Source organism: Python bivittatus, unplaced genomic scaffold, assembly GCF_059951505.1.
Source record: "Python bivittatus isolate LINGU-HERP-01145 unplaced genomic scaffold, Pbiv_v1 ctg000700_np1212, whole genome shotgun sequence".
Taxonomy (NCBI): Eukaryota; Metazoa; Chordata; class Lepidosauria; order Squamata; family Pythonidae; genus Python; species Python bivittatus.
The window spans coordinates 40,742,252-40,756,911 of record NW_028277098.1 but is presented as its reverse complement, the minus strand read 5'-3'; the positions used below and the strand labels follow the sequence as shown (position 1 = coordinate 40,756,911).

The following is a 14,660-nucleotide window of genomic DNA, read 5'->3' as shown; positions in this document are numbered from 1 at the left end:
TTATCAATTGTACATAACAGTATAGAACTTTCAGCATGGAAGAAATAAACTGGCACATTAAGAATGTATATAAAGTATGGGGGGAAATTGAATAGGCCATTTTTGGATCCTGCTGAAGTCCTCTACTGAAAATTGATTTGGTTAATAAGTTCAGGACAAACAAAAATATTCCTTCACATAACAACTGTGGGATTTGTTTCTAATAACTGATGGCCAGGAATATGCTAAGAGGCACTTTTGATCCCACTGTCAATATATTGTTGTAAGAGATTAGATAGAATCCTCAGTTTTAAAGATGCACACTTCTAACTGAGAGATGCAAGGGAAAACAGGGTTGCTATATATAGGATCACTAGACAGTGCACTAGATTGAAAAGGCTATAGAATGTTGTAATGTACATAAACTGTATTTAAGAGACATGCAATCTCAGAGTGCAGATAATTGTTTTCAAAATAATGTCTGCCCAAAAAATAAGTAGCTTTTTAAAGTACAGAGAACTTTTTGTATTCCCAAACTGTCAATGCATTTTCACATATCCATGTTTCTGGAAATGTGTTAAGATAGGCTAGACATCTGTTCACTTGGAGTTTAAATAAAAATCATTCCCTGAGGCTAGAAGGCTAATAGAAGGATTTCTTCAAATCATATTTATGTTGTTTTCCAAGCATATTCATCAATTCAAATAAGAATTTATTCATAGCAGAGTTACAGGATTACTTGCATTCATAATGCTGTGTAGTTTTTAAAATGACATCCTGTTTTCCCCAGCATATTCAAAGTGCCAGATAATAATAACAAATGGTAGACCATCCCCACAGTCATCTTACTATTTGAACTGGTGAGGTATTCCCATTCTTCACTAAATCCCTAAAATCTTCACTTAAATTGACTTGTTTTACCTGTGTGAAATAGCCCTTCAACAGACAGAAAACAGTCTGTGCACATAGTCACAGTCTAATGCCTTTTGTTAGTTTAAATTTTTGTGCTACAGGTTGATGTATAGCTTTTTAATATCAACTGTCAAGATGAAAAGAAAAAAATTGTGTACCATTTGAATTTTTTATAGGCCCCACCTATCTGCCTTCTACATTTGGTCTCAGTGATGCTTTCTGTCTTTTAATGAAGGCCAATGTAAATTACCCCCTGCCAGTTTCTAACAGCTGAAGTCTCTTTTCCTGATTCTCACCATAGAGTGGGATTAGGTTAAGCTGGTGAAGGTCAACAAAGTCAACTGGCAGAAGCTGAGAGTGAAAGATTCCTCTTGATAGGTGTTAATTAACATTGCTTGAGGATCCTGTTATGAAACATGAATTAAACTGCTCCACACTCAGTGGTGTTTGAATTATTTCTAAGAGTTTTAGAAAAAGGTTTGGGTTTGCTGTTTAATGGTAACTAGAAGTGTAAACAAATGAAATCCACCATGTGATGAAATGTTTAGGCTAGTAGCCCCAAGGAAACAAATATAGCCCCATAAAAAATAAATGAGTGTGAAAATACAAGAAGTCTGTGGCTTGCCAAGTTTGATGTTATGGATATAGATTAGTTAATTGGAAGTTGTATGGCTTTCACTTGCCTACCAATGAACCAAATAATGGGATTTGTTATTTCTGATGGAGAAAAATAGTTTGTCTCTAAATTGATGGACTAGTGCAGTCTACTGTTTTTTATATCTGTATGGCTGTTCTTCGCTACATTCTGTGGATTCTAGTAAGAACTTGATTTAATTAACATTTTATTTTATATTTACTATGTAAAGTGCCTTATATTACCTGCCTTATAAAAGGAATGTAAGTTATGATTCTTTGAAGGGCATTTTTTGAGGAATCAGACCTTTGGAAGGGAAAGAAGAGATAAGATTCTCACAAGCAGAAGAAACAAGGTCTGTTTGAATTAATGCTGACAGAGATCATGAACATTTAAGAACAGTCTTGTTTTATTTTCACTTCAAAACAGGTTCACAAAGTACTTTTATTACTGGGATGAATATTAGATTTGATTAGTAGATTAATTAACATGGATTAATACTATCATAGTGGTAGCTACAGTCAAAAACTAGATTTTTCTCCATAAAGAGCAGAGAGATTGGAGGGACAGCGATTGCAGGAAAGTAAGCTGTTTGCTCTTCTACACATCAAAAACAATCCAATCCTGCCAGCAGCCCAGGGCTGGGAGCCACGGGTGTGCTATGTAAACAGCTTATAGTATTCTCTTGAAATCTGTTTCTCCACTCTGCGAGGGTGGCACAAAGAAAAAAAGCAAGTGATTTCTGTAGGCAATCTCTCCTTTGCCTGACCCTTCCCCCACCCCTGTAGAGCAGAGAGATTGGAGAGGAAGAGATTTCAAGAGAGTAAGCTGTTTCATTTGCCCCCTTTTTTGATTAGAATTCTCCCAGACACCTTCCCAAACACTGTTAAATTAATTTTCTATTAGATTTTGTATTTATTCTTGCTTCTTTTCCCTTTGTAATAGGGAACATTCTTCTAATTGTCAAGTATAAATGCACTTTTTGCACACAAACCATGAGCAAATCACATCCATATTTTAACATCCAGTTATATCAACACATCAGCAGCTGTAACATTTTTCAATATTCTCACAGCGCTTATGTCTTATTTCTTCAATGTATTATAGCATTCATTTCAGGTTCATTCTTCAATATATCTGTGACCACATTGACTGGAGGTTAATGCACAAGTATCATCAACCTACTGAATCCTGTTTTTTTATACTTCCCCACTATGATACCAATTCATACTTTCTGATACACATTTTAGCTCCTTCATTCTTAATTAAACTGATACCTTCGTCGTCTTGTGTGTATCAGACTACTTCATAAGGATAGACCACTTCATAAGGACAGACCACCTTCATTTAGATCTGTAACTTCCTTCTACTTCCTTTTAGTTTCATAGACAAATCTTTTTTTTATTTCACTTAATACATTTGTTTCTTTCATCCTCTTTATCATTTAGTATTCCTCTTAAATCCAAATTGCAATTTTTCATATGCTGTGGTTGTCACCAGATGGGCCCATACATATTGACTGCCACTGCTCATTATTGCTTAAATTAATCAGAACGTTCACTTTTTAGTGAGATAAAGATATATGTTTTACCTATGCTACCTCTAGCATCCCCTGTGGATGGTAATACAATATTGGTCACTTTGGGCACATTTTGGCTAGTATGTCACCAATGTGACCAAAGTCCAGCATGCTTATACTGTTCTATGCAAGGTAGGATTATTGATTGAATGATTGGATTGGATTTGTTTTGACTTGATTTATATTCCGCCTTTATTGGTACAACTCAAAGTTGCATATGTAATGCTCTCTCCTCCTGTTTTCCCCACATCAACCCTGTGAGGTTGGTTGGGCTGAGAGAGAGTATCTGACTCAGTCACTGAGTTGGTTTTTATGTCTAAGGGAGAACTAGAACTCACAGTCCTCAGTTTCCAGTCCAGCATCTTGACCATTACGCTACTTTGCAAACCAACATGTTGCCCAAACTGGAGATACGTGCACCCTGCCAAGTGAGAATTAACAGTTGCATCAACTGAAGTGGCTTTTCATTGTGGAAGAACCGTGCCATAATATATTGGTTGTTTTTAGGGAACTGCATGATTCTTGGTAGCTTTTTTTGATTTAATAATCTTTTTCTGGAGGTGTCTGATAGCCATCTGGATGGCTTGATGTCCCAGTATACCTTTGAAACATTTCACAACTTGTTTGTTTGTGGTTGTTTTAGAGTAGATTTATATGCTATGCTGTGATTTTTTTTTTTTTTTTTTGCAACTGATCTGTATTGATTCACGTAAGTTGTTATAAAAGGGACCGTTTGCCATGGCTAGCTCAGTATCTCTTGACCCTGAGTTGCTGAGGAAAATCAGTTTATCTCATCCTTTGTTACCAGGAAAGGTATATTGTCACATAGCACCATAGCAGAAGAAAAGGAATAGTGCCAACAGTTGCTGAGTCACAGACTGGATTAGTCATGACTTAATTATAAATATGCCTACCATGCTTCAAATTTACAAAAAAAAAAAAAAAAATCAGGTAGCAGGGATTTGGTTTCCATTATTGGTGGTAGAAAGCCACACTCAAGGTTCTGTAAATTCCTGGGGATTTCTTTCCTTCGTATTATAAGCTACAGGATCAGATTGTATTCCTGTTTAGTATGTAATAAATAAATAAGCTGTATCTCTCTGTACATAGTTTGTTTGAAAGTATTGTACATGAATTTTGCAGTGTGCTCTTACATTCTTTTTAATTGCACAAGGCAATCCTATTGGAGGCTATTAAGGTAAAACTGTTTTTGTTGTTCAGTCGTTAAGTCATGTCCGACTCTTCGTGACCCCATGAGCCATATCGCGCCAGGCCTTCCTGTCCTTCACTGCCTCCCTGAGTTTGCTCAGTTTCATGCTCATTGCTTCAGTGATGCTATCTAACCATCTCATCCTCTGCCGTCCTCTTCTCCTTTTGCCTTCAATCTTTCCCAGCATCAGGGTATCTAACAGTAAATAAATTGTGTAAGTTTGGCTTGGAGTAAGTTTGGTATGAACCAATTTAATTACTACTGTAACCCCTGCCCAGCTTCCATCGGGGCTGGACAATAATATATATATTTTTTTTTCCACAAAGAGAATTTAAGTAAGTGAAGCCAGAGCCAAAAGTAAGTAGAGAAACATACTCCCATTTTTCCATCTCTTCTTTCTGACACTCTCTCCTTTCTCTCTGATTCTCTTTCTGTGTCCCACTGAGCAGCTTCAGAGAAGAGTGCATAGGTTTGACCAGATGTCTGAAAGGTGGTTGTGCAAAAGGGTTATGATTAACGGTGGTATGAAATCAGGTAATGGGCCACATGTGGTCTTTTCCTAATTTAGACTGAAATGAACATGGAAAATGTGTGAGCTTGTCACTGAAGCATTTAAGCAGTAACAGACTATATCTAGTACAAGTTACCACTTACTTCTTGTTCTTGTTCCACTAGGGAGCCAGATCAAGGAAAATGTGAAATGGCGTTGAACAGTGCTTTTTTTGCTTTGCCTGAGACTTGTTTTCCACTAGAGAATCTGATGGCTAGGCATAGTATTCTGCTTCTTGCTTTTGTAATGTGTTTCATCTTGGGTTAGATCTTTGTTTGATTTTTGGCTTACTGAATGTAGCTTATGCTATTCTGCCTTTAGATCCTCTTTTTTCTCTATTTTCCTTTCATTTTTATTTGTATCTTTTTCTTTTATGTGCTGTAGGTTTTTGTCTGTGTTCTTCAGAAAAAAAAAAAACCCTCTTCAAATCACTTTGTTGATGTTCCTGAAAGTTTTTTGCAGCAAGTGGCTTTCGGGAATATCTGTATTCATTGTGTGTCTGAAGTGCAATGAACTAAGTGGGCAGTTTTCCATTTCTCCACTTCACAGTGTCCTTTGACACTACTGTAGAGAAGGAAAAAACAGGCGTTACCCTTTTCTCATCTTCATCTTTCCTTATACAAAGCCTTTTTTATTTCTGGACATTTTCCCCTTATGGGTTCCAAACTCTTATTTGCAAGGTAAACACAGATCTAGAACACTAGCTGGTCAAAATTGCCTGTGGGTGCTTCAGAAGAAATACTCTGGAAGCAGAAAAGTTCAGTACAGGCCTACCCTACCTCAAATACTCCTTCCCATTAGATTTGCTTGAAATGAAGCCCTTCAATATAACATTGCACACAGCTTGACTGTTCATCTGTTTTAGCTCTTTAGATGGCTTTAGGTTATGCAAGTCAAGTCATTGTGTTATATGTATTGGTAATGTACAAACCTTTAATTAAATCAAAGGTAAAATAAATCACTTTTCTACTACAGAAAACAAACACCCACACAAGAATATTTCTGGCAGATGCTTCAAAAGTGGTGACTTTGTATCCATGCTAATATGTGGCCAAATATGTAAAATGTAGATCTGCCTTCTTTAACTTGTTTCCTTTATATATGTTAATGAAACTCCTTGGGTAGCTCAGTTTTTCCCACAGTGGCTAGTTTTGAGTTCAGGAAACTCCCTGCCAAGTGAGTTCCACTTTCCTTTCTAAACAATAATAATAATAATGATAGCAACAATGGTGCATTGGAATATCTGCAAGAAATACCGTTTGCCTGCAAGCAAGAACAGGTGGGACCACAAAACAGACAAAGTAATAGAAAATGGAGAAGCTAAAGTGCTCTGGGACTTTAGAATTCAAACAGACGAGTACGTGCCACACAACAACCCAGACTTAACAATTGTTGATAAGAAAGATAAAAAACTCTGGATGGTGGACATTGCAATGTGTGGAGACAGCAGAATAGAAGAGAAAGAACCGGAGAAAATCACAAAATACGAAGACCTGCAAATAGAAGTAGGACGACTATGGCAAAAGAAAGCAAAGATAGTATCAATGGTTATAGGCGCCTTAGGTGCAATCCCAGAATGTCTGGAGCACCACTTGAAGGCCATTGGCAAAATCACTATCAGTCAGTTGCAAAACGTAGCTTCACTTGGAACAGCTTACATCCTGCAATGATACTTTTAACACCATCAAACAACATCTGCCTATCCCAGGTCCTTTGGAAGGATTCAATAGGTGGATAAAAATGCCAAATCCAGTCTAAACAACTGGCTGACTGTGCGACCAACAATGATATATTAAACTTGTATGCCACCCGACTCTCAATGACTACTAATTCTTTCCTCACTGGGGGTTCTTATCTCCCCTCCCCAATCCAATGAGACCAAGACATTCCAAGTTATGAACAGACAACACATCTTCCTGTATTTCAATGTCACAAGGTTGATAACGCCCTAGTTTATTACTTGCATTACATACATGCATACAGACACAAGAATAACTTTAAACAATGAAATCAATGGGAAGGAATCCCTCCTCTCCCCATTCTTGAGCTTTTTTGGAGAAAGTAGACACTCTCCACCCCCCACCCTGTTATGAACAGCTTTAAGAACAAGAACTTAAGGTTTTTACTTGTTCTTTTCCACCCCTTCTCCCTTCAGTGGCATATAATTTTAGATTGAAGCCAGGAATTATCTGGTTTTCATTATTCATTAACCACCCAAGGAGCTGAGTCTATATACCTTAAATAAACATATAAAAATAAGATAATACAAACAACTTCAAATCACTCATTCATGTAACTCATTGGATGAGCAGACTCTGTTTCCTCGGACTGAGAATTAGGCAGTCTTGTCCTCTCCAATTTCTTGGAGGATATTAAATCGGGAAGCTTTGATTGCCTATTTTTCCTGTTGTTGTTGCTGCCTTTCTTAGAATCTGAGTCAGTGGCCATAGGAAGTTAGGGCTCCTGCCCTTACCTTTATGGCAAAAGGAGAAGTGTTCAGAAGGCTTTCTGTTAAAAAAAATCATGTTGAAGAGTATCCTGAGTGATGTCATTGATTAATGTTTCGTATCTCTTTCTCTCTGTATGTCACCTCTCAACTACTTGAATTTGAGTTTTGTTTATTGCTCATTATGTTTAATCCTTGCCTGTTGAATTGCATTATACCAAAAGGTATTTATTATATTTTCATTTTATAATGGTGATGCAATTTACCCTGTAACTTGCTGGAGATTGATTAGGCACCTTCAGTCTGGGACTTGGATATTTCTGGATTGTTTAGAGAGATTGAGTTACTAATTAGATTAGATATGTTCCTAAATTGATTTAAAAAGCTTCATTCACACTTCATTTATTACATGAAAGGAAAGAGATCTTCCTTCCCATGCTTTTTTCACAGGGTAAAAGGTCAGAGTATAATACCTTGGCAATTAATAATCAAATGGCAATTACATGCAATAATTCTTTTTCCTCTCACATTCCTTCTTCTTCATCTTCTTTGAAATGCCTGGCATATTTATGCTATCTTCTTCCTTTATGTGTGGTTTTTTTTTAATGCCTTCCTTTCCCTTTTTTACCCTTGGCCTCTAATGATCAGCAAAACGTAGACTCTATGATTTCCTTCTATCAAAACATTCTTCAGACAGAAGAGAAGAATTGCAAGTGAAATTACAATTATCACTAAGATAATAGCAAGCCAGCGAGGGAAAGAAGCAGCTGCCTCAGTCAGCTTATCTCACGTACTATGAAAGGGACTGTAAATTGTTATTGAATTTATTATTATGATGATATTTTTATTGGAGAAGGGAAGAAGTGTTTGTGAGGGTCATGGTTTTTTTTTTTTTTTTTTGCTTCAAATACCAAAATAATTACTAATTTTGAATGGGAGAGAAGAACACTGTATACTGCTCTATTTCAGAGAACTAAATGGCTTGGACTGGCCTTGACCTGACCAATGTGTGTGATTTTTCCTTCCTTGTGAGGCATCAGAAATTATCACAATGTACCTGAACAGCCAGGTATGGTAAACCAGAGTTTGAAGCCTTTCAGATTTTTTATCCCTATTTGTGCTCTGCAAGTTTGTTGAAAATTGTTTTAAATTTATTTTTGTATGTGCTAAATAAAAAGGTTGATTTATTTTTTCCCCCTTTCCAATCTGGCTTTATTTTGCAGACCTTGTCTCTTGCAGGTATTTTTAGTATAATGCTGTTTTGCAAACTTCCATTACTCTCCCCAACTGCCACTTTCACCCACATTCTCTGCTAAGAGTGTGGTTTGTTTTGTGTGGAGAGCTGAATTATGTAATGATAAAATCTTTCCTCAGCTGCAATTCTGTATGCCAACTGGTGCCAATTAAGGAATCTTCACTTAGTTCTGATCCTATTCTCATGCTGATGAATCAGTTTTTGGGGGGTTAGGGAGTAGAAAGAAGGTTCTTTGAAAAGCAACCACTACAATCTGAATGAAGTCACATGGAGGTATAGTTGCTTGAAGTTACTTCAAATTAACCATACTTTTGATATGAGATCCAGAACTAGATTCTTTTCCCAAATGTTTGGGTTGTTGGGTGGCATGGGAAAAATAGAAGGTTAACGAGTGAGGAATGCCATGGTCAATGCTTAGGTAAGGGAAATGACTTGGATTGTCACTACTTGGACTGAGATAATATGAAACAAGTAAGTCCAGGAAAAAACCACTCTTGTTCCCTTTTTTACATATATAATTTTTATTAAGAACTTTGATTATAATAGTAAAATCTAATACAAACTAAACTTAAAGAAAAGAGAACAAAGAGTAAAAAGTGCAAGTAAAAAGAAAGAAAAAGAAAAATAGAAGAAAGAGAAAAGTAAGAATATAATAAAGAAAAAGAAAAGAAATATATAAAGAAGTGAGTTCAAACCTTCATCACAAGTATAAGCAAATTTAGTAACTCTTCACCCTCTCTAAAGTTGCAAACATTTATCTTTTCATCCCATATCCCATCTCTTATCTATAAACAAATCCATAAAACATCATCTTTTCAGTACAGGTGTCATTAGAAAGTCCATAAAGGGTAGCCAGAAGTAACAACATATCTTGTTTTAACCTTGATCAAATAAACCAACTTTATATTCCTTCCTTTTACTTTTAACAATCTTGATCTTTAATCCCTTCAAATAATGTCCTAAAACTTGATTTCTTTTTATTTTTTCTTTGTCCCTTCTCACAAAATTCTTCAAAATTTTAGCAAGTCTCTTTTGTAAATCCAACATAGGAAAGTTATCCAGGTTGCACTTTTGATTTGTTATTTGTATATTCCTTTAATTATTAAGACATCAGCTGGTTTCATTTATATATCCAGCGTAACATCTCTTTCTATATCATTCTTGTAGCCTGTCATTTTTAAATCCACTTTCAAATCAGTCTCAGTCTTGTCTGGTAAAACTTGTTCCTCTTCCATAACATCTTTTGAACACAGTCTGTCTTTAATGGCAGACACTCTTAAAATTAACTTCCGGGTCCACTGTTCACAAATATCCCTCAGTATGTCCAATGTTAAAGTATTTTGCTCCATTAGGTATTAGTCAAATTTAAGTGTTCTTCTCCTTTAATTGTAATTTTTAGTTCCTTCTGGTTCCCTCTAGTGTTCAGCTTTCAAAGTCCCATCCTATCATTTTTGAATTCAAAACAACAGCATTTTCCCACAGGGAGGATTCTTATAATTAATTTCAAATTTTTATTTCAAATCCATCTGGACCCTTAGTCTGCTTGTAACTTTCCAAAATCAGTGTTCTAATCACCTTTTTGCTGTTTATTCCCCCCCCCCCAAAAAATTTAAGTCCTTAAACTTGTATTTAAGATTTCTTTCACAAAGGATTGAAGGAGACTCACCTGGTGCTATTAAAAACATGTCATTCCAAAGATTCCTAATAGCTGAAAAGCAGTTAATAAACAATTTCCAGAAGTGACTAGAAAAGGAAGTATGCGAACCCTGTGTCCATAAAGGTGCCGACTGCAGTTTGGACAAAGATGACATTCCCTCATTTCCCAGAGCTCTAACCCCACCGAAGACTGCTGTCTTATAGTCTCCTCACAAGGAGCAACTGTCTGGAGCACTTGTGGGTGATCACAAGTCCTCTCCTTGTCTGGAGAGGAGTCCTGAAGAGCCAGTCCACTCTCTTCTATGGTTCTGTTATGCCTCTTGGAAATTTTATAAGGAAAAAATATAAAAAACGTATAGACATTGTTTAAAGGAGAAAATGGGGGGAAAAGGGCAAATGCAATATTTTTATATTATATTCAGAAAGTGTTTTAATTTGTTAGTGAAACCCAAGATCTAAAATAATTTGTAGCCTCTAGATATTTATTCATATATTTTAGATCACTTCCTTTACATTCAGCCACAACCAGAACAATTTAAGAAAACATGTAAAATAAAAGTAATAGTATTTAAATTTAAATTACTTAAAATATTGAGAAAGTATCTCATGCAATAGAAAAATCCACCACTTCATCTACACTTGAAAAACCTTAGATGTGTCTGAGGTAAATGGGTTATTCACTCATGCTGCCATGTTTGCTCATCTTTTTATTATATTTTGATTTTGATTCTTCTAGATGCTCAAGGCAGCATCATGATTCACCAGTTTTTTATTTTATCCTAAACACTGAAATAGGAAAGGCTGAGAGAAAGTGATTGGCCTAATGTAACGGAGCTACATAACTCAGTAAGGGGCTGAAGGTGGATTTCTTAAGTCTCATTCCTACTACTATGTCACACTACCGTAACTAGATTAAGAGCAGAAAATGTTGTTAAGCGAGAATCTGTGTGAACCTTACAAATTATTAAATTATATTTAATAATATTAAAATATTATTAAATAATATTTTATATTGTTTTTTATTCATGAAATTTCATTAATTCTCTCCAGGAAGCAGTAGGGTGAAAGAAATGGTAGCTGGCTTGGATTTGTTACAGCTAAGAAATCTTGCATTCTGTTTACATGTCCATGCAATGCCTTAAAATTTCTTCAGGGCTATATATTGTGCGTCTGTGTATTTTTCAGGTTATTTGTTGTTCTATAGCTTGTAATAAAAAGAGTTTACCTATACAAGTATAATCAGATGTTGCAGAGAGTGGTCCAAAGCTGGTAGATTTGTTAATAACCAAGTAGAAGTGAAATCACTACTAAATAGGATAGGGAAATGAGTTCTAATTTCTGTATCGTTCTAAAGGAAAAAAATGCACACCGAGCCTATAATTCTTTATCTTTGATAATACATTACAGCTTAATTTAACCAGTTTGCAATGCATTTTACTGATGAAACATTCATAGAACATTCTAATAGATGTTCTGTGAATATTGGTCTCTAACACTCCATGCTTGGGCAAGATGCTTGATTTGCAATTTTAGTTTTTTCTGGATTAAATGGATATTCTTGATTCCTTTCAGTTATGGTATTAGATTCTTTTTTACCGTGTTTGCTTTTCTATACCTCCAGATTTAAACAGGAGGCCGTTCAGCCCCCGTTTAAGGCATCTGGCAATGGAATAGACTGCCTCAGGAGGTGCTGGAATCTCCATTGCCAAAGTGGTTAAACAAAGGCTGAATATCCATCTGTTGGGAATTGCTATAGTAGTAGATCACTACATTGGACAGAGGGCTCGGCCAGATGATCTTGAAAGTGCCTTCCAACCTTTACATTCTATGGTTCTGTGATTGTAAGAGTTACCATTAAACATGGTAATCTTTTAGATGTAGTTAATAGGGATATTACCTGGGCCACAGTACTATATATCTGGCAATTTTGGCTAGTTTCAGAAGGTTGTGTTGGGTTTTGTTCAACTTCTTGGCAATTGATCTGTTATGTCCCTATGTAACATTATCGTTAATCTGGTGGAGAAATACTTTGGGGTTTTGGAGATTGGTATTGCATGTGTGCAAATGGCAATAGACTTGGTATAGACTGACAAGTCAAAATGGAATCCAAGCAAAGCAGAAATACTCTTAGATAAACTATCTGAGAATTGAGGTTTGAATAAGTTATATTAGGTATATAAATGTTATGAATGCAATCTTAATCTTGTATATTCATATGCATTACTGCAATGTGCTCTACATAACTGTTTCTCCTCCTGGTTGATATGGTTGCAAGACTAATCAATAAAGCTGATTGATTGATTGATTGATTGAAATGTGCTCTACATAACACTGTTTCTGAATAGTATTTGGAAGCTGTATCTGGTCCAGAACATAGAAATCCAGTTGTTAAAACAATTGGACAACACAACACAAGTGGCTACTTGTGCTTTAGTCATAGCCAGGGCAGTGGAGTCAGTACATGAAACCTTTGACTCCGACTCTGACTCTTTTATTCATGGTACCTCCAACTCTGACTCCTTTAATTATATATCAATATAGGAAATAAATTATAAATATCCTATATTGACTGCAAGCATGCAACATACAAGGCATGAAAATTAAAATATATCCTGAAAAAATTAGGTTAATCAAATTATTATCTATGAAATAGGAAATTTTAACATATTACATTGTCTATGTTATATACAATTTAAATTTATTGGGAGTCGGAGTCGGTACATTTTTACCGACTCCAGTAACCCAAGAATTGCTTCTGATTCCAACTCCACAGCCCTGGTCATAGCTACCAATTTTGCTAAAAGAATTGTACTGCAGCATTGCTGGATGCAGTGCTATATTCACAGTTATATGTACGTATTTGCACATCTGTCTACATAGAGTTCTTAAATATGCAGATTCATGAAAATAAATACGGTAACATCAAGATCTATATAGCGGCATCTTTGAAAGAGTAAAAAGTTAAAGTTAAAATTAGTTTAGCAGGGATTTGTAAAGGCTATTGGCCTCAAAGCAACATACCAGGGAATCAGAGTAGCTCAACTAATGGCTTATTAGTGACAGTTCTAGTATGTTTCCTCATTGCAACTTAAGCACAAAAGTGTGCTGCAAGCTGGGTCTCCCCTGATACAATCCAGCAGATGTGTTTGTGCATGGTTTTCCTTGTAATCCAGTCTTCTGTGTTAAATTTGTCATAAAGCTCCTAGATCAGCAAAAGTGATATATATTTAACATAGAGAATTAAATGCTCTCTAGCTGCAGAATAGTTCTAGGTGTACTTCTTGGAAAAGATGGAAGTGATTTGCCTTGTCACCTTCTTGTAAGACATTGGTCAAAGTGTTATTATCTGCTGAGTAGATAAAACAGTACGGTAGGCTATTGTGATCGCATTTCCAGCTGTTTAACTACTTGGAGTTGATTAGTGCTTTTAAAATAGTTACCCTTAAAAAAAAAAGAAGTTTAGAAGGTGGACTCCCATGAAGAAAAAGATGTCTGGGAAAAGGAGGCCAACTGTACTTCAGTTCCAGTGAATAACAGATAAATCCGGAGTTATGCAGAATGAGAAATCATATGAATTACTACACTGAAAACTGCATTAGGGCATTCCTACAGGTTTTCAGTACACTTATTAATTGTGTGGGGTACTGCAAATAAAATAGTGAATCGTGTGTTAAGGTCATTATATGTAAAGCTTACTGTTAGTGTGGTAGCATATAGCAAACCCTGATGTGTTTTTCTGTACTAAGCACTGGTGACAAATCACTTTGGTGACTAAAATGAATCATTTGGAAGTGTTTCAAAGCGCTCATTTTAGGATCTTTTTATTGTGGCTTTTGGAAAGATGCAATAGTGCCTACTTATTTTTCCTTTTACTGAATTGTTGGATTTGTTTAGGTCTACATGATTTATACATCAGAAGTCTGACCTCATTGACACTAAACCACTTTCTGGTCATCTTAGTCCTGGCTTCCATAAAAGGGAACAAGAATAAACTTCTTACAGCATTTTCAGCACTCTTGCCTGGAAATTCTTACTTCATTTCTATTCAGGATATGCCTCTTGTTTCTTTTCCTATTGATTAACCTAACTGTTGGATCTAAAGGATTATAGTTGGATAATGATGTCTACATATATTATGGATGCAATTACAATGGTAGCACTATGAGGCTTCATGAAATAAAGTATTAAGCCAACAACATTAAACCTATTGTTTTTGTTTTTTTTAGAAGAACAAGATATGGAAAATATCATAGGTCAAATATTGTTGTGTGTGAGGCTAAATGTAGAGAAGTGAACTATCGGGTTCTCTCAGTGAAAATATTCTTTCTGAAACAAATGCAGGAATTTTCAGCCATTAGGTCATCCAGTAGTTTAGGATGGTGATAAGATGTCCTAATATTATTTTACCTTGAAGATAATATAGTGTCTTGGTATTCCCC

The 14,660-nt window shown here is 35.7% G+C and overlaps 1 protein-coding gene across 11 annotated transcripts in view; it reads left to right on the top strand.

Moving 5' to 3' along the window:
- The window catches only part of FGGY (FGGY carbohydrate kinase domain containing), a 304,303-nt gene that overhangs the window by 147,010 nt on the left and 142,633 nt on the right, over positions 1-14,660 (top strand). The gene's annotated exons all lie outside the window — the stretch shown is intronic.